Source organism: Pinus tabuliformis, chromosome 8 (genome assembly GCF_031772625.1).
Source record: "Pinus tabuliformis cultivar Carrire ecotype Pingquan chromosome 8, CPIR1, whole genome shotgun sequence".
NCBI classification, from domain to species: domain Eukaryota; kingdom Viridiplantae; phylum Streptophyta; class Pinopsida; order Pinales; family Pinaceae; genus Pinus; species Pinus tabuliformis.
In genome coordinates, this window is record NC_142294.1 from 787,174,286 (window position 1) to 787,192,043 (window position 17,758).

Below are 17,758 nucleotides of genomic sequence, written 5' to 3' on the forward strand. Positions count from 1 at the left end.
TAAAACCATATCGCATAGGCTCCATAAGGAATCAGATAGATGACAAGGAGATAAAAATAGGCGTGATGACCTCTCAACAAATATAAAAATGATATTACTGGCAATAATGAATAATTTTAATTTTTTGACATTATTGGAAGCTTCGATAAGCACAAAAAAACAACGTTCTTCTTTCAGTTAAGTCAGCATTTCAGTTTGACTGTGTCAACAGAAAGTGGTATTATCAGGTTTCTTCTAACATTTTTCTCTTCAAATGACACCGCCGTTGCCCCTCCCTGCTCCATTGACGAACCACTAACAACCTTTACATAGACAGTAGAGTGCTTGGCAGAATCCACTACTTTGTCCATGGATTTGTCAAATCTGATGACATAGATCGATGAAGAGGTGTCATTGTCTTCCTAGCTGGCTTTTATTGCAGATTTTTGGAATTACATAGATAAGAAATGAAGTAAAATGATTATTTGAACTTGCATTATCTGTAATATTTCGAAACATTCCCAAAATCTATTATGAAAAAAAACAAATAGCAATAGAAATGAGATGAAAAATAAAGAAACAAGTACTGCGAGTTATTGAAACATTGTAGGAAGAAGAACACAGCTTCTATATGCTCAGTCTTGTCAACTCCTCATTCAACTATCTCTTGTTACAACAAGTCGATTCATATTGGACAACATTCATTGTGGGAAAACTGGAACCAAAGACTCACAATCATAGGCACTAGTATGTCAGTTTTACTCTTTAAGTGATGGATTTCATAATCATATAATTGCACCGCCTATGCAAGACTCAGATAAAGCGAAGAGAAAAAATGAGCAACAAGTTTATATCTCAATCAAAATCAAGCATAAGGGCTGAAACATTTTCTATTGTTCCTTATTCCCGTCCAACTACTATTGGCTTCAAGGATAGAATAGTATTCCACATTTACACTAGGATTTAATAACTTGGCTGCTATATGTAACATACTAATCTGTAGGACACAAAAAATCTATAATGCCAAGATTTTACATGCACATGAGTCATCAGACATAAACAGGGAGTTGATTTATATTTCATGGTTATTTTTATTAAAAATAGATTGTTATTAATATCATGAACTGAACTAAAATTATGTTTTTAATAATCCTTAATCTGTTTCATTTTGGCATAAAATTTTTGCGTAAGAATCAGGAAGGGAATGGCCATCTCATCTTGAACAAACTTATGTTCTTTATGCCAAGTTTTTTTTAGCAGGTTTCAAATGATCAAGTGGTCATTAAAGAGATTAAATTGTGACGACAATTGGTCTTCAAAATAATATTTTCATGAGAAATTCTAAAGAACAAGACCATGTTCATAAGAATGAAATTTCCAGAAAATTACAAGTTCTTGTAACTTCCTGTAAAGGTTTAATGGTTTGATATGTTGCATGACAGATTAAAAAATTTGAAGACTTGAGAGTTGTTCCTAAATGAACAAAGATGGTGAAATACATATCCACTCTTGAATTCGAAGTCTACAGGAGACTGGTTAACGCAAGTCAAACTCAGCTATTTTAGTAGAAATACTAGAATCAAGGAGAAGAATTGAAATTTTTGAGAGTTTGCATGCCATGATTCACTTTTTCCTAGCAAGAGTCATCATCCATTTCTCATTATCCACATACACTTCATTACATTTTATTCAATCCTAACCCACCAATAAAAGCAATGAAGCTCATTTACAAGCTTTTTGTTCCACTTTAAATATTCATTGTTAGTTTCCTTTTTCCTACCCTTGCAAATAAAACCTTGCTTCCATACACCATTGAGTCCATAGTCCTTGAGTCTAAATATTTTTCTAAAAACACCTTGAAGCTTGCATGCCTTAAGGGCAAGCTATCATGCCGATAAACAAAGGGAATACATCAATGTCCCTTGTTCATCGGATCTTCTAAGTATTCGACAACAACAAATTCATTCATACTTAGAAAGATGTGTTAGGGGCATCTTGACTCTCATCCACACCAAAGATGGGAGCTCTCATGTTGACTAGTGGCATCCATTAATGGCCACTAAGTTAACAATTTCTTGTTATGTTCGACACCGAAACATTTATTCACATGACAAGAATTGTGCCAACGAGGGTTGAAGACTTGAAGATCCATCATTTTGTAGCAGAGGAAGCAGATTTACTTTCATTACTTTTTAGTTTTTGATGTAAATGACTTGAGGACAAGTCAATAAATAAGGTTGGGGGAAAGTGTAAATTCTAAATTTTGTATACCTTCCAAGCCTTATACATTTTCAGCCGCATTCAACAACAAATTCCGAACATTCAACAAAAGATCCAGTAGCAGATGCAGCAACAATAAAAGATTCACTTTTTCGACTTCATCCACCATTTTCATAGCCAAGTGAAGAAGACTATGATCAGAATTTTGCAGCCACACATGCACAACTCTCATCCATTTTTGAAAGGGTAAGTTGAGGTATGATATTTTCTAACTTTTAACCATTTAATTCCTTGAAAGCTAGAATGATAATTTTTGGAAAAACTTCCTTTCCTCATTTCATAAAATTGCCAAAACCATCAGTTTTGGGGGGGGGGGGGGGGGGAGATACATTTACATTCATAATTTGTCACATTCATATTTTTCCATATTCATATATCACATTCTAAAACCCACATACCTTCAAAATATATTCACTATTACATGAGCATATAAATGGATTTGTAAAAAGTACTTAAAAAGCTAATTGGATGCAACACAATCATGGTTGTTACACAAGAACCAACCATGATGCATTCTAACAAAACTACTTTGCAATAAAAATCAAATTATCATTATGCAAAGTTCATACATTAAAATTGAAGGCAACAAACAAAATATGGTTGAAACAAAAGAACCAACCAAGTTGCAATTCATCAAAAACACTTTTCAAAAGTTAAGTAAATGATATCATGCAAAGATTAAGACAATTTAGCTCAAGTATCAAAAAGTGATGTAATAGAGTGCATGAGGACATGCAATACCTTCAGTTTGGGGGTATGTTGGGCCTAAGAATTATCCTTAAAATACATCCATTTTCACTCCATTCACACATTTTCTCACCTCTATTCCACCACCATGTCACCACATCAGCTTCACTTTCATCATTAAATGGGTTACCATTGTGTTTTGAAAAACATTATTAATTCTTATTATTTTTAAGTGAATTTGTGGTTAAACTTTAGAAAATAATATCCATATACTTATACTTAACAAATAGAATGAGTTTTTTGACATGGGTAGGTACAAAGGAAGCTTCCAAGGAATCTGTATGTGGCACTCTATGTTCAAATTCGAATTTGAGGAGATCGTGGACCTCATGGAGAAGATCATGGACCTCATGGAGGAGATCATGGAGGATAGGGTTATGTGTCACCATTGGTTGAGAAATATGTGGATCAATGGAGGGAATAGTGGGTCTACATTTATGAGTTTGTTATCATAGCTTTTATATAAATAGGAGTGTTATCTCCTTCATTTGTAATCTTCATTTTTTGTAATATTAATTTGTAATCTTAATATTTTTAGAATCTTAGAACCTAGTCCTTCATTGTAACCTAGTAATGTTAATCTAAATAGAATTTAGAATAGTTTTGGTTAGGATCATATGAGCTTTTAGCCATTGTACTTTGAAGATTATGATGAATAAAATGGAGCTTCTTTGATCCTCTACATTTGACTTCTCTTTTGGTGTGCTTGTGAATCCTTGGAAGGATCCCCATTGCCTAGAAAGTACACTTTTGTTTTGGCAAGCTTTTATTTTATGTTTGTGAATTTCATTAGATTAAATTATTAGGTTCATATGTTTGAAATATTAATGAATGAACTTTCGTAAGAAAGTATTAATGCTTCCTTCAATGAATCTGATTTGTTATTTAATGTTTGATTTCATTAGTTTAAGTTTCTGATTTATATGCTTGAGATATAAACAAATAGTCTCTTGTAAGAGAGCTTTAATATTTCATGTAATCAATCAGAATTATTGTTTAGGAGCTTTAATTTCATTAGTTTAAATAGTTGATTAGAAATATTAATGAGCAGTCTTCTGTAAGGAAGCTTTAATATTTCTTCACCTAGCTTAGTTTAGTTTGTCTCTAAGTCCATATATATTGGATGATCCTCGAAGTTTACTTGCCTGGGTTGACAGTAAATGAAACTCTAATTTGCATCCGCATTTTAGACCCAACACCACCTTCTCCTCCAAATATCCCTAGCTTATTGCTTAGGGCCTCCATGAGGAGGTTTACATTACAGTTTATATTTGCGACTTGTTCTTTAAGCCGCGAAAATCTCACCTTTGGAGGATCACGAGGTTTGTTTATAGATTCGTCACCCATGATTAGGGTTTTACGATTTTCAGCCTCGCCGATCTAGATCCCTGCAATATCCACAAAATACCTAAAGAAACTTGATCTGATACGAAATGATCCATAAACTACCATGGATATTCCATTGGACAGTTTGTCACAACAGATCTGATAATATTATGTTACAAATATGAGATTCTATACTATTACAATTTTATTTAATTTCTAAATCTGTAAAATTAGTAGTAATTAGTGCATGCATGTAAAAGTAAATCAAGCAGAAAAGTAGAGAATGGAAAAATAAGCTCACACACATATAATACACAAAATATGCTCTCTAAGAAACCCTTTCGATAAAAAACTTAGCTGGAAAGTGAGGCCGCTTTGCTCTCTTTCTCTGTATGGAAATGTGGCCGCAGATACAAAGAAGTAATGTCTGTGGCCCGTGGGCTACTATAGTGCACATATCCTCTCTGTGTGATATACCTCGTATCTCTCCTAGTTATGTTTGCTCAACTATGGAACAAAATTCTCTTGAAATAATGGAATGCATGTACCTCCCAGTGGCTCGGTTATAACACAACCCGATAGCCTACTACTGGTTAAGTTTGACTACATCAACTCTTAACTAGAGTTACAAAATAGACTCTTCTAGAGTCTTATACATCAAAAACATGTGGCTAGCTCCTTTTCCATGAATAATGGGGGCTAACGCAGCATCCTACCGAACTATAGGTGTGAAAACAGGAAGGTCAACTTCTGAGTGGCATAGCTTTTGCATACGTACTCCGATTGACGTGATCCTTGTGCCATTGGTAATATTTCTGTGTGTAGAATAGCATGAAAATATGCATGCTTTGGCAGCAAAGTTTTACCCCCAAAAAACATTGTTTGATGCCTCAAAATGCTTTAGGAAGGTTTAAGACCCAGTTTTGCCAAACTGGGTCCCACCAGTAAAAACGGTCCTGTGGGCTGATTCCTCCACGTTTTCCACTCTGAATGCATCGAGATGGATGAAAAAAAATGTAATGATCCAATTCATATCACACCTCCCAATTTTGGGAGGCTTTTGGTCCCCAAAAGATTTTATTAAATGAGGTGAGGAAATATTACCTCTACCTTCTCCCTGGTGTACCATTTAGCTTCGCCTGGAAGTTGTCCCTTCAACCCAATCTACCAAAGGTCTTGTTGCCCTTGTCTTGTAGTTCAGGACCTCTTCTGCAAAATTGTATCTTCTGTCAACTCCGATTGAGATTTTGGTGCCAAATCCTCAATGGAAGGTAGGACATATTCCTCTTCCTCATCTAACATGGAAGGTTCATAGAGTTTCAAATTCTCCACATTTACAATTAAGTAAATGCGCATATATGGTGGTAAAATGAGTCGATAGGCATTATCACCCACCATTTCTAGTATCTCATAGGGACCATACCTTAGAGCCTTAATTTTATTACCAGGCCCCTGTAGCCTCTCCTTGTTCAACTGTAGCCATACTCTATCTCCAACCTCGAATGATTTCTATGTTCTATGATGATCATGCCTAGTCTTATACTTCCACTGCGACTTCTGCAGTGTTTCATGTACATATAGATGGATATGCTTGATCTTCTCTATAAATTTTTCAGTCCTCAAAGCATCTCCTGTAAGGTCTTCCTTCACTCCTCCTTACTGCCCATATGAAATATCCAAAGGTGAAGGTGGAAAAAATCCAAAACAAGTTTCAAATGGGGACTTTCCTAGAGAAGTGTAGACTGCTATGTTATAAGAATGTTATATATATACCATATTTTCATTCTAGGTTTTCAGATGCTTTTGGTTGTAACCCCTTAGAAGCTGCACCAAAGTCCTGTTGACTACTTCTATCTGCCCATATGTCTATGTATGGAATGCTTTAGATCTCTTCAACTTCGTGTCCATCTTGTCCCACAATTTAGTTGAGAATGCACTGAAAAATCTCTTATCCTAGTTTGTAATGATGCTCCTTGGTATCTGAAAGTGAATCCGGACTTGTCCAAAGAACAAGTTTGCTGCTTCTTGTCCGCTGATGGTTTTTTTACAGGGCATCAGAACACACATCTTGCTAAACTTGTCAACTACCATGAACAGGTAGTCTTTTACCTTCCTAGCTTTCGGTAAACCTCCCACAAAGTCCATGGAAATTCTTTCCCAAGGATGAGTAGGTACAGGTAAGGGATGATACAGACCCTGTTTCTTGTTTCTAGGCTTGCCATTACAACAAAGCATGCATCCTCTTATGAACCTAGCTACTTTTTCTTGCATCTTGGGCCAATAGACATACCTCTACAAGTTAGCCACGGTCTTCCCTTCACCAAAGTTCCCTGCAACCTTGGAGGTGTGAGCATCTCTAATAAGATGCAAACGCTCATGATATAGGGATTAATGCATGGGTGATTATGGTGGAAATACCCTCAAGGATCTTTGCAGGATCCTTGGAAGATAGATTAGATTAGCTCTAGTTGGCACAAAGATACATTCACATATCCATATTAATGAAATGATAATCAAAGTAAGAAGGAAGATTGTTACCTCATATCTTGGTGTGGTGTTGCTGGAGAACTCAAAGTAGTAGAGCAGAAGACCTCTCAGCTAGCTCCTAGATCAATACCTACACATATACAAGACGAGTGTGATATCAAAACATATAACCTTGATAATCAATACAAGAATACATAAGGATATCTAACTACACATACCTAAGCTACTCACAATCAATAGTGTTGCATAAACATGTAAATAAATCACAATATCAATGCCATGGAGTAGACAACACAATCACAAGTCTATTAATGATAAGAAAGAGTGATTACAACCTTCAGTTGAATCAAGCTTCCCTTACTCCTCTAGCTCCTCTCTCTCTCTCTCTCTCTCTCTCTTCTTAACCTCTTCATGAGCTAATGTCTAATCCAAAGCTTCGATAGTCAATATGCAATCCTTTCAATACTTTCAACCTTCATCACAATTCCTCAAGCCTCAAATATATAGCATGAGAGGATAAGCCTTGCCAATTATTTCATGAGTTCTTTTGGGCAAGAGGTGGGTTGTTTCCATGCTTTATCACTCTTTCCCTATTTGTTAGACTCCATCAGGAATAGTAATTCCTCAAGCAGGTCGATTCTAGATGTTTCCCTACTTTATGGGCTAACATATGAGTGAACATAGGGATATTATTCATTTAACCCGCTCCTTTGACCTCCAGAAACTCACTAAAGTTGACTAATGCTACCCCTATGGAAACAAAGAGAGTTACCCTAGGGACTAGCGCACCTGGTTCATGGCTAGGGAAATTTATAAAGAACCTTGCTGTTTCTCGGAGAGCGTTAGATTAGCAAATAGGGCTGTGAACTTGGTTAATATTTCAGTCAAACTACCTTTCCATCTGAGCTGATGAGGAGGTCATTTTCCTGTATAATAGATGCCCCCTAAAGTGTGAGATCAGAGGTGAAGACAATGGCCTAAATAATTTATAACTGTCATGTTTGGAAAAAAGAGAGAGAGGATTGGAGCTTCAGGACTACGAGAAACCTGTTACAACCACATATATATAAAATGTAAAATCATGTCTTGAGTCGGGCATTCCCATGCCGAGTAGCTACGTCAAAGTGATTTCTCAACAAGGAGATATGACGATCGTGTCCACCGATAAGCACAATGTGGAACTTGTGTCATAATAGGATCATCGTGACGAGCTATCTACAAAAAATAATATACGCAGCTTGGGAGAGGAAACAAGGCTGAATGATGTAAGCCTCTACCCAAGGTCTTGATCGTCACTTCATATTAACAACATATTTTGACACATGTGAATAAAGGAATTGAGGTAGAACATGTATGAAATCATCTGATTACCAGTCAATAATGAAAACTATTAACAGACACGAAGAGGGCTTATAATAATGATGATGGTCTCCAAGATGCGCAATATAATCTAGTGAGTGTGAATAATGTTTTTTCGTTGAACACTCGTAGAATCATTCAATCAGGAGCCAATAATGAAAACCCATAATCAAACACAAGGTAACCTACCACTAATGTGTGCAAGTTCCAAGGCACTAATGTGTTTCTGGATCTGCTTCCTAGATAGAGTGTTGAAGTCGATAGGAATAAATCTGTCGAAAGGTAGGAAATAATGCATCCTACATCAGTCGACACAAAATGAGACAAGAATTATTGTTTTTTGAAGAAATATTTTGAGCAATGGGTCAAATCGATAGAGGGCATGATGTAAGTATATGTTTGATGGTTTGATGGGGGAAACAGAGGATAAAGGGATCCCTTGAACAATAGAAGGCACGACACAAAGGTTTTAACCAGGCAACACTAGACTCATGAACACTAAAGATTGTTAGGATACAGAGGTGCAAGAACATCGGGGTATATAGGCTAAACTCATAGGATGGTAAGGTTCATTTTGAGAGGCCGGCAAAAAATAGGTTTTGCTGAGGGAGTGCCATATTCAAGGGAATGGCTACTGCCAGAAAATTATTTACAAAATAATGACATAAAGCAATTGTGTTTTCCAGTTTTCCCCATCCAATTAAATTTAACGAGTCCAGACGGGTAAACTCAATGGTCTTTTCATATTTAGAGAGTCTGAAAAGATCATAAAGAGAAACTCAAGGGGGGTCCCTTTGTCATAGTTGTTAATCGGGTGCGAAAAAGGTTTAATAGTATACCTGAAATAGTTCCTTTTATGTAAGTTAGTCCACTGAGTCCGGATAAAGTGATAAAAATATGCTCAATATAATTTTTCTTCATTTTGTTATGAGTATGAGGGCACATAGTAAACTCGATATTTGTCATGAAATTCTAATGAGTCACACAACGAAAAACTCAATAGATCTTCATCAATTTAATGATTAAAATGAAGAAAACTCGAGGTATGTTTTTTAGTTTAATGAGAAAGGAAAAGAGGTAAAAGAACTGCTCATGCCTTCTTCATAGTTTTAACGAGCCCGAAGAAGGGAAAAACTCAGGATTTTTCGATTTAAGAGCAAGAAAGGGTACCAAAAAATAAAGCGCTCATATCGTCGTCGTAGGAATTTTATGAGTCCAATGACGAAAAAGTCGGGGATTTTTCAATTCAAGAGTGAGAAAATATCCCATAAAATAAAGTGCTCATAGTGAATCAAACATGGTCGTTTATGTAATGTAGCCCTAAAACCCCTTCATCAAAGCATGAGTAATATTGACAATATATCGAAATGGTGTATGATAAACAACATAGGAAATCAAAAAAACTTCAATTTCAATGACTAACTAAGGTGAGTCATACCTCCAGAGTGACTATAAGGAGGTTTTTGAGCCTTCATTTTCACCATTTGCATCATTTGAGTGTTGTGAGAGTGTTCTAGAGTGAAAGAGGAGCAGATCTTCCCCAGGCAATTGTGAGAAATCTAGGCAACCATTCGACGTGTTGTTTGTTCTAGGTAGATGGCCAAACCTTTATCTTGCATTATTTAACCTTTTTTCAGCTGCATTAGGGGTGGAGTTTTTCAGATTGGGGAAGCCATAACTCATACTATGCGCCTAACACTCCCCTCTAAGTCTAGAGGGGCATTAAATGCCTTTCACGACTTGCAGGGGTGCGTTAGCGTGCCATGTGTTAGGCAACATGGGTGCACTTCCAAACCCCAACATATGATTTGTTTGTGATTTTTCGATAATTTTGACTGATTTTTGGGTGTTTTTGTGCTGGTTTGGAGCCATCATCATGAGTATGTGGAGAAAAAGAGCTCATGATAGTGAGGAACTCCGTATGCTAAATGATCTAGCATGCATACTTGATTTTCAAAGATGTGGCTTGATGAAGTATGTAAGGCTTAACCTGATGAAGGGTCAGGAAGAAATTCTGAGTTGGATAATCCAACGGTGGGATGAACACCAAGGGGTGTTCCGGATAAGGGATCACAAGATCTCGATTAATAGAGATGATATCTATTTTTTGACGGGTTTGTCATGTAGAGGCACACAAGAAAACTTGACTAGGGGCTAGATAGATCCACGATCCACCCGCGAGTTGGTCCAAACTTACTGTAGACCTGACAATGGTTTAGTGAGAAACATGGTCCCCATTGAGCGGATCAGGACAAGGTCCATGAGGGCCATTTTGTGGATGATCATACGCTTGGCAGGATCCAAGAGTCCTCATCTAGTGATGAAGGCCCAACTGTTACTTTCTATTGCCTGCTTACAACCTCAGATATTCAACTAGTGTGAGGTAGTTCTTCGTCAACTGAAGGTAGAGTTGATAGCTTGTAAGACTCATACCCAAATGAAATTTGGGTATGGTACTCTCATAGTGTCCTTCTTACTTGAGAGAGTGGCCATGAGGAGGCCACGAATGAGCTTGGGTCAGGGTGATCCCAGGGAGCCCAGGAAAGGTTGATGGGCTTCCCTTGATCCTCGTACTCAGGGGGACCAATCTGAAATTTCTTCGAAGAGGACTTCTTCGAGTGGATGAGAGGCCAGATTCTGATTATTGATGACTATTCCTATGAAGGCATGGACTTTACAGGAGATTCGGATTTGATTCTGCCACCTGCCACACATTGGGGGCCTCAAGGTAAGAAGGTTTTTTGAGAGTACTTAAAGTATTTTTTAGCTTTTTAATATTTATGTAATGTTTTTATTTTTATATGTGAACAAGTACTGACATGAAGTGTTTTCTTGACACAGATGTGGCACCAGTGTGACCTGCAGGGATGCCTCGCCAAGCGAGGCGGGGGGACCGACTACTTAGATATGGATTGGGTGCAACAAATGCCAAAGATGGAGATTATGCACAAAGTCTCCGCGAGGTTCTGAAGAACCTCAAAGGCCTGAGCATGGGCGTTCCTCCTCTTCCCATGAGGGAGATTCCCGCTTATATGTAGCGACACATAGTTGGTGTGCCTGAGCGGTTTATGGTTCCTCTTGAGAGGATAGCTAGAGTTGTTCTGAGTTTTCATGAGCAGTATACTCTTAGCAGTAGCCTGGTGTAGCCAGCGGGTGTTATAGCGAGGCTTAGTAGAGCCATTTTGTACTTAAAAACACCCACGTTTTGGGAATTTTCTAATGTAAAAGACTAGATTCGATATATATATATATATATATATATATATATATATATATATATATGGCGATTTTATGATGTAAATGCTTTTTAATGTTTTTGTAAAATTTTAACTATGTAAATATTTACTTTCATGCATGTATCTATAATAAATGAGACATATGCCAATCTAATACATAGTTTTCTAATGAGTCAGCAACTGCATTAAATTCTCAAGGAATGTGTTCATATGTAATAAACTCAAATTGACGTTCCAAGAGTTGTACCCTTAAATAATCATGTAACAAGATTGGTTTGCGAATGTGATAATGATTTGTCAATTGCATAACAAAAAGTTGAGAGTCTAACCTAACCACTAGATTGGAGATGTCCCGAGATGATGCTTCAGTGAGAAGTGAAATTATAGACATATACTTAGCGATATTATTGGTGGCAGTACCAAGAAAGACTCCCCCAGAACAAAGTAGTTCCGATTCAAGTGTGTAAATGACCCAAGCAGCTGATGTAATGTTTCGTGTGTCATGACTAGCACCATCCGCAGATACTACGTATGGTAAGGGTAATGAAAACATCTACACAACAAGAAACATGTATGAGACAAATACCTAAAAAATTCCAAAATCCAGTCACAACAAAAAAAGAAAAACTTATAAATACAAAAAATTACAAAGAACATGCCTAGTGCAATACTAGGTAGGCATAATACTTTTTTAGATAAAGCCCGTTTCAGGGCTCTGCAAGCGAGACTTCTTCACAGTATTGAAGTTCATAGTCCCATTTTGATAGGGCCTTGGTGACGACATATGGACCAATCCATAATGCTTGAAGCGTTCCTGTCCCCAAGGGGTTGTGTTTTTATCATAGAGTAAAACAAGATCACCTTCTTGGTAAGAACAAGGCTTGACCTTTTTGTCATATTGGGCTTTGACCCGACGCTTATGGGCTTCAAGTGCCAGTGTGGCATCTTGACAGGTATCGTCTAGTTGATTAAGATATAGCAAGTGCTCTTCTTTGTCAGTGGTGTCCGACAAGAGTTCATCAACGAGTTTCAGTGAAGGAATCTGGGACTCGATAGGTAATACAACTTCCAGGCCATAAGTGAGTTGGAATGGTGTAAAGCCTATAGTAGTTTTGACTGAAGTTTGATATGCCCACAACGCAGGATATAACATGCGGTGCTAGTGGGTTTTGTGGTTACCTACTAGCTCGCGAATCATGGTTTTTTAGGATGCCATTAGGGTTAGTAGGAGGAAGATTTTCCTGACGAAAATTGAGCAACGATGTTAAGTCAGAAATCATGTGATTTTGAAAGTGAGAACCATGGTCTGTAATGATCGTGCCGGGCACACCGAAATGAAAGATCATTTGATTGAACAAGAATAACGCTGTGGTTTCTCCATCAGCTTGGAAAGTGGGAATGACTTCGACCCATTTTGTAAAGTAGTCCACAACGACAATAATGTAGTTGTGTCCATCAGAGGAAGTGGGGTTGCATGTGATGAAGTCAATACCCCATTTAAAAAAGAGGCTGACAGAGATGACTGGGTGTAGGGGGCCCAGGGGTGCATGCATTTTATTTGTAAATACTTGACAAGGGTGGCACTGCTGGATTGCCTTGATACAATATTTTAACAAGGTTGGCCAATAGTATCCTGTGCGTAGAATTTTCTGGGTAGTAGATATGCCAGAGAGATGACTGCCACATGCCCCAGCATGGCAGTTATTTAAAATGTGTTCTGCCTCTTCATGAGTGAGGCAATGTCAAATAGCTGTATCAGAGCCATGATGATATAAAGTATTGTTCAACACCAAATAGTGCTGAGCTTGGTGGCGAATGCGATGACAATAACCTGATCATAGTTCAAAGCGGAATCATTTCCCTTGGAGGTAGACTAGAATGTCACCATACCAAGGGTCAGTTGAGTCGATTAGATAGACAGATTCATCTGGAAGAGGATCGTGGGCTATCTCTTTTGGATAAAAAATGGGAAGATTCGACAATATTTTGGTGAAGACTAAGGATTTTTTCACCTTGGCAGTGGCGAAAACGAAATTAAATTGGTGGAGGATAAGCATCCATTAGGAATATATTCCTCCAATGACTTGATGAGATAGAATGTGTCTCATGGGATTCTCCAAAGCGATGATGGTAGTTTTTCGTAGTAGTATATAGTGTCAGAAGTGATTGACAACAAAGACAACTGCCAAGGACAATTTTTTCCACATGTGAATAACGGAGTTTAGGCCCAGCCAGGCCTTTCGAGAAATAATAGATCACATGCTCACTAATATCATCATGAGTTTGGACCAATACCATTCCAATAGAGGATGGCGAGGCTACCAGATAGAGGAGAAAGTAGCACGAATAGTTGGGAGCACTAAGTATCGGGGTAGATATAAGTGCTCGTTTCAAGGAATCAAATGATCGTCGGGCTTGATCATCCCACAAGTATGGTACTCCCTTCTTCAGTAGTGGCATAAATCCTTTTGTCAGCTCGGCATAGTTTATGATGAATCATTGTAAAAATTTTGCTTTCCCTCGCAAACATTGGAGCTATAAAATGATTTTGGTTCGGGAAATTGAGTAATTACCTTTACCTTATCGATATCAACCCTAATCCCTTGTTTGGAGACAATGAAACCAATTAGGTGTCTAGACTCGACAAAGAAAACACATTTGTGTGGATTCAGATGTATGTTATAGAACCCACACCTAAGAAAAATTGCTCGTAAATGAACTAAGTACTGAGTTCAGTTCCTGGAATGGGTTGGAAGGTCATCCAAGTAAGCTTGAACAATGTGTCTGATATCATGGAATGCGTAGTCCATGGCCCGTTGAAATGTTGCTCCAACATTCTTTAAACCGAATGGGAGTTTTCTATATGAAAATATTCCCCAAGGGAAAATGAAGGCAGTTTTGTGTTGGTCCGCGAGTTTTATGGCGATCTGGTTATAGCCTGAGAAACCATCCATAAATGAGAAGGATTCACAACAGGCGCAATCGTCGATGAACAATGTCGGATAATTATCTTTTGGACACGCAGTGTTCAAATCCTGGTAGTCGACACAGACGCAGATGGTACCCTATTTTTTATCTATAGGAACCAAATTGGAAACCCATTCCATTAAGGGTACGGGGTAAATGAAACCAACGTGCAACAATTTTTCCACCTCATTCTCGAGGGCTGTAGTTTTGCAGGGGTTCACTTGTCAAAGTCCTTAGCGGACAGGCTTGGCATTGTCATAAACCTTGATCTCATGCTCAAAAATTGATGGACCTATGCCGGGCATTTCCTCGTAAGACCAAGAAAATACATCGTGAAATTCCTTGAAAAGGCAGGTGAAGCTTGAAATTTCCTTAGGAGTGCAATCGACTCCAATCTGTATGTTTTCCACGATGTCTGTCTTGACTGAAATATCGATGAGCAGTATCTTTGAAAGATTTCCCATGCTCCCTTTCGAATCCAAAGTTTGGACGGTTATATAACATGAGGGAACGATCTCAGGTGTTACAAAGGATAGGATTTGTATAGGTATTGCATTCGAATCAGATATTGAAAAGTGATGGTGAGAGTTTTCCCACGGTCGCTCCTCTAAGCACATGATATCTCTAATAGCTTCGTCTGAAGGTAGGAATTGATTGAGGAGATCGTTAGAGGGAGCCGTTGTAGAAATTTTGAATAATATGACACTTATTCACAAAGATTATCCTGATTATATACTATTTCAGAATACATGCATAATACATAAGCTCCTCTACGTTGATCATCAATTTAGCAGCATTAAAACAATGAAACATCAATCGCATGCACACATTAACACAGTATGTATCCCAGGGAAAGTTTACAGCTGAAAACCCCACACTATCTGTATATTATAATGATTAAGAACATGTAACAATACATAGTACAATACTCCTCACAAGTACTCAGTACTATCTCCACCTGTTACACACAAAACTAGCTCAGATCCGATCAAGTCACAGGTTCAAATCTCCTCCACTGCTTTGCCTGCCTCCACTGCACAATGCTGCAAGAAATCACTCACACTGGAAATCACGTGAGCACAAGCTATATTTAACTTGGCATTGGCCACAACTGCACAATACTCATTGGCATAACTCAATCCTGTTTATTGTGCAAGATCCCATGCACAACTATAGTCACAACTGATAGCAATCTCAACCTCTAACACCTGTCTCCACTGAACTGTACATGCACTGAGTTAACTGATGTATTCTTTAGTTTCTTTATGAGTTAATAATTAATTCACACAACTCATCATTATTCTATTTGCAGTTAAACTAATTACAACTAGTTCAACCAAGTCAAACTGAAGACAACTCCATCAACTCCACTTCCAATTCCACCAAACTCAACTGCTTGAGTTCTAACTGAAGTCATGCATGCAATAGCTCAACTGACTCATAAGAAAAGCGTATTTCCTTCTGACAGCTGCATGTGCCACATCTGTAGCTAAAACTGAAGTTCTCCAAGACGATAAGATAATGTTTAGAGTCCAAATATTATTATGAGATAATAATATCCGACTGATTCTATTTTTAGCCTAGCAGTCTAAAAATAGAAACCTGCCCATATGTGTAAAAATAGAAGTCCATCTATTTTTACCAACATGACCAATCATCCACAAATAACATACTGCAACTCATAGACCATGATCCATATGTCTAAAAATAGACATAGCCTAAAAATAGACTTTGCGCCATAATTTGCCTGCGGGCCCACTTAGTGAAGGCGACTTCTTTTGACTAAGCTCCATCATCTTGTTGCATTCTCAACAGCCGTTGTGGGAGAGGAGGTGGTACCATTGGTCATGACCAAAGAGACTGGAGAATAAGATGAAAATTGAATGGCTTGATAGGCCAATTCTACTGGTGATAATGACATTTGTTCTCCATAAGAGTCAATGCCTAAAGGGGCCAGGAGGATCCAAGGATTGGTTGGGTAATGAGTAATTGATGAGACCATTTTTATACAGGAAAATGGCCTCCTCATTAGCTTAGAGGAGAAAGGCAAGATAACTGAAAGATTGACCAAGTTCACAGGCCTATTTGGCAAGATAACGCTCCCTAGGAGCTAGCGATGTGCTTTATAAAGCTTCCTAGCCATGAAACAAGTGCGTTAGTCCCTAGGGTAACTCTTTATGTTGCCTTGGGGGTGGTGTTAGTCAACTTTAGTGAGTTTCTGGAGGTCAAAGGAGTAGGTTGACCGAATAATATCTCTATATTCACTCATATGTCAGCCCATAAAGCAAGGAAACATCTAGTTTCGTCTTGTTTGAGGAATTACTATTCCTAACAGAGTCTAACAAACAAGGAAAGAGCGATAAAACATGGAAAAATATTAACTTTTTCCCAAAAGAAATCATGAAATAATTGGCAAAGCTTATCCTCTCATGCTATATATTTGAGGCTTGGGGCATTGTGAAGGAGGTTGAAAGTATTGAAAGGATTTCCTATTGACTGTCGAAGCTTAGTATTAGACATTGGCACATCAAGAGGTTAAGAAGAGAGAGAGAGAGGAGCTAGCTGAGAGGTATTCCACTTCGCTACTTTGAGTTCTCTAGCAACACCACACCAAGATCTGAGGTAACAATCTTCCTTCTTACTTTGATTATCATTTCACTAATACAGATATGTGCATGTATCTCTATGCTAGATGCAGCTTATTTGACTGTCTTCCAAGGATCCCGGGAAGATCCTTTAGGGTATTTCCACCACAATTGCTCGTGCATTAATCCCTATAGAAGAATTGGTGACTCCATTGGGGAGTACACTTAGTTCTTGGTTTTCTCCTTAAAAGTTCCCAGATCTCTCTTCCTTCCAGGCCCTCCTGTACTTCTTGATCCCCTTTCTGACCACTCAAGACTATGCAACACCATCCTCACAGTGCTAAGCTTTTGATCTAATCCTAACAGCCTTGTTTTAGATCCTCTACCATACTAACGCACCCCAACAATGAAACCAGTGCTATATAAAGCATTTTTGCCTTGCAAACAGAGCATTAGTGCAACCACTAACTCTCTGTGTCCTTAGTTGAAGTGCGTTAGCTAGCCAAATCTTGATAAACAACTAGTTATGTGAACTCCTATGTTGGGGAAGCTGCTTGTAGGCTGATCAAGGATCTGTAGTTTTGCATGTTTGTCTGGATGTCCTGAACAATTTTTTTCTTTTTAGGAAAATAACTTTACTGCTTAATTTTTTCGTAAAAAAGAAAATACAAAGTTTTTTACAGTTTTTCTACTTAGTTGGTTAGATTTTGCATTTATTTGGTTTTAAAAGTTGTTAGAGAGAATTGCATTTCTGTCGGTTGTGCTTGTGTTTTACTGTACTGGATGCATGGC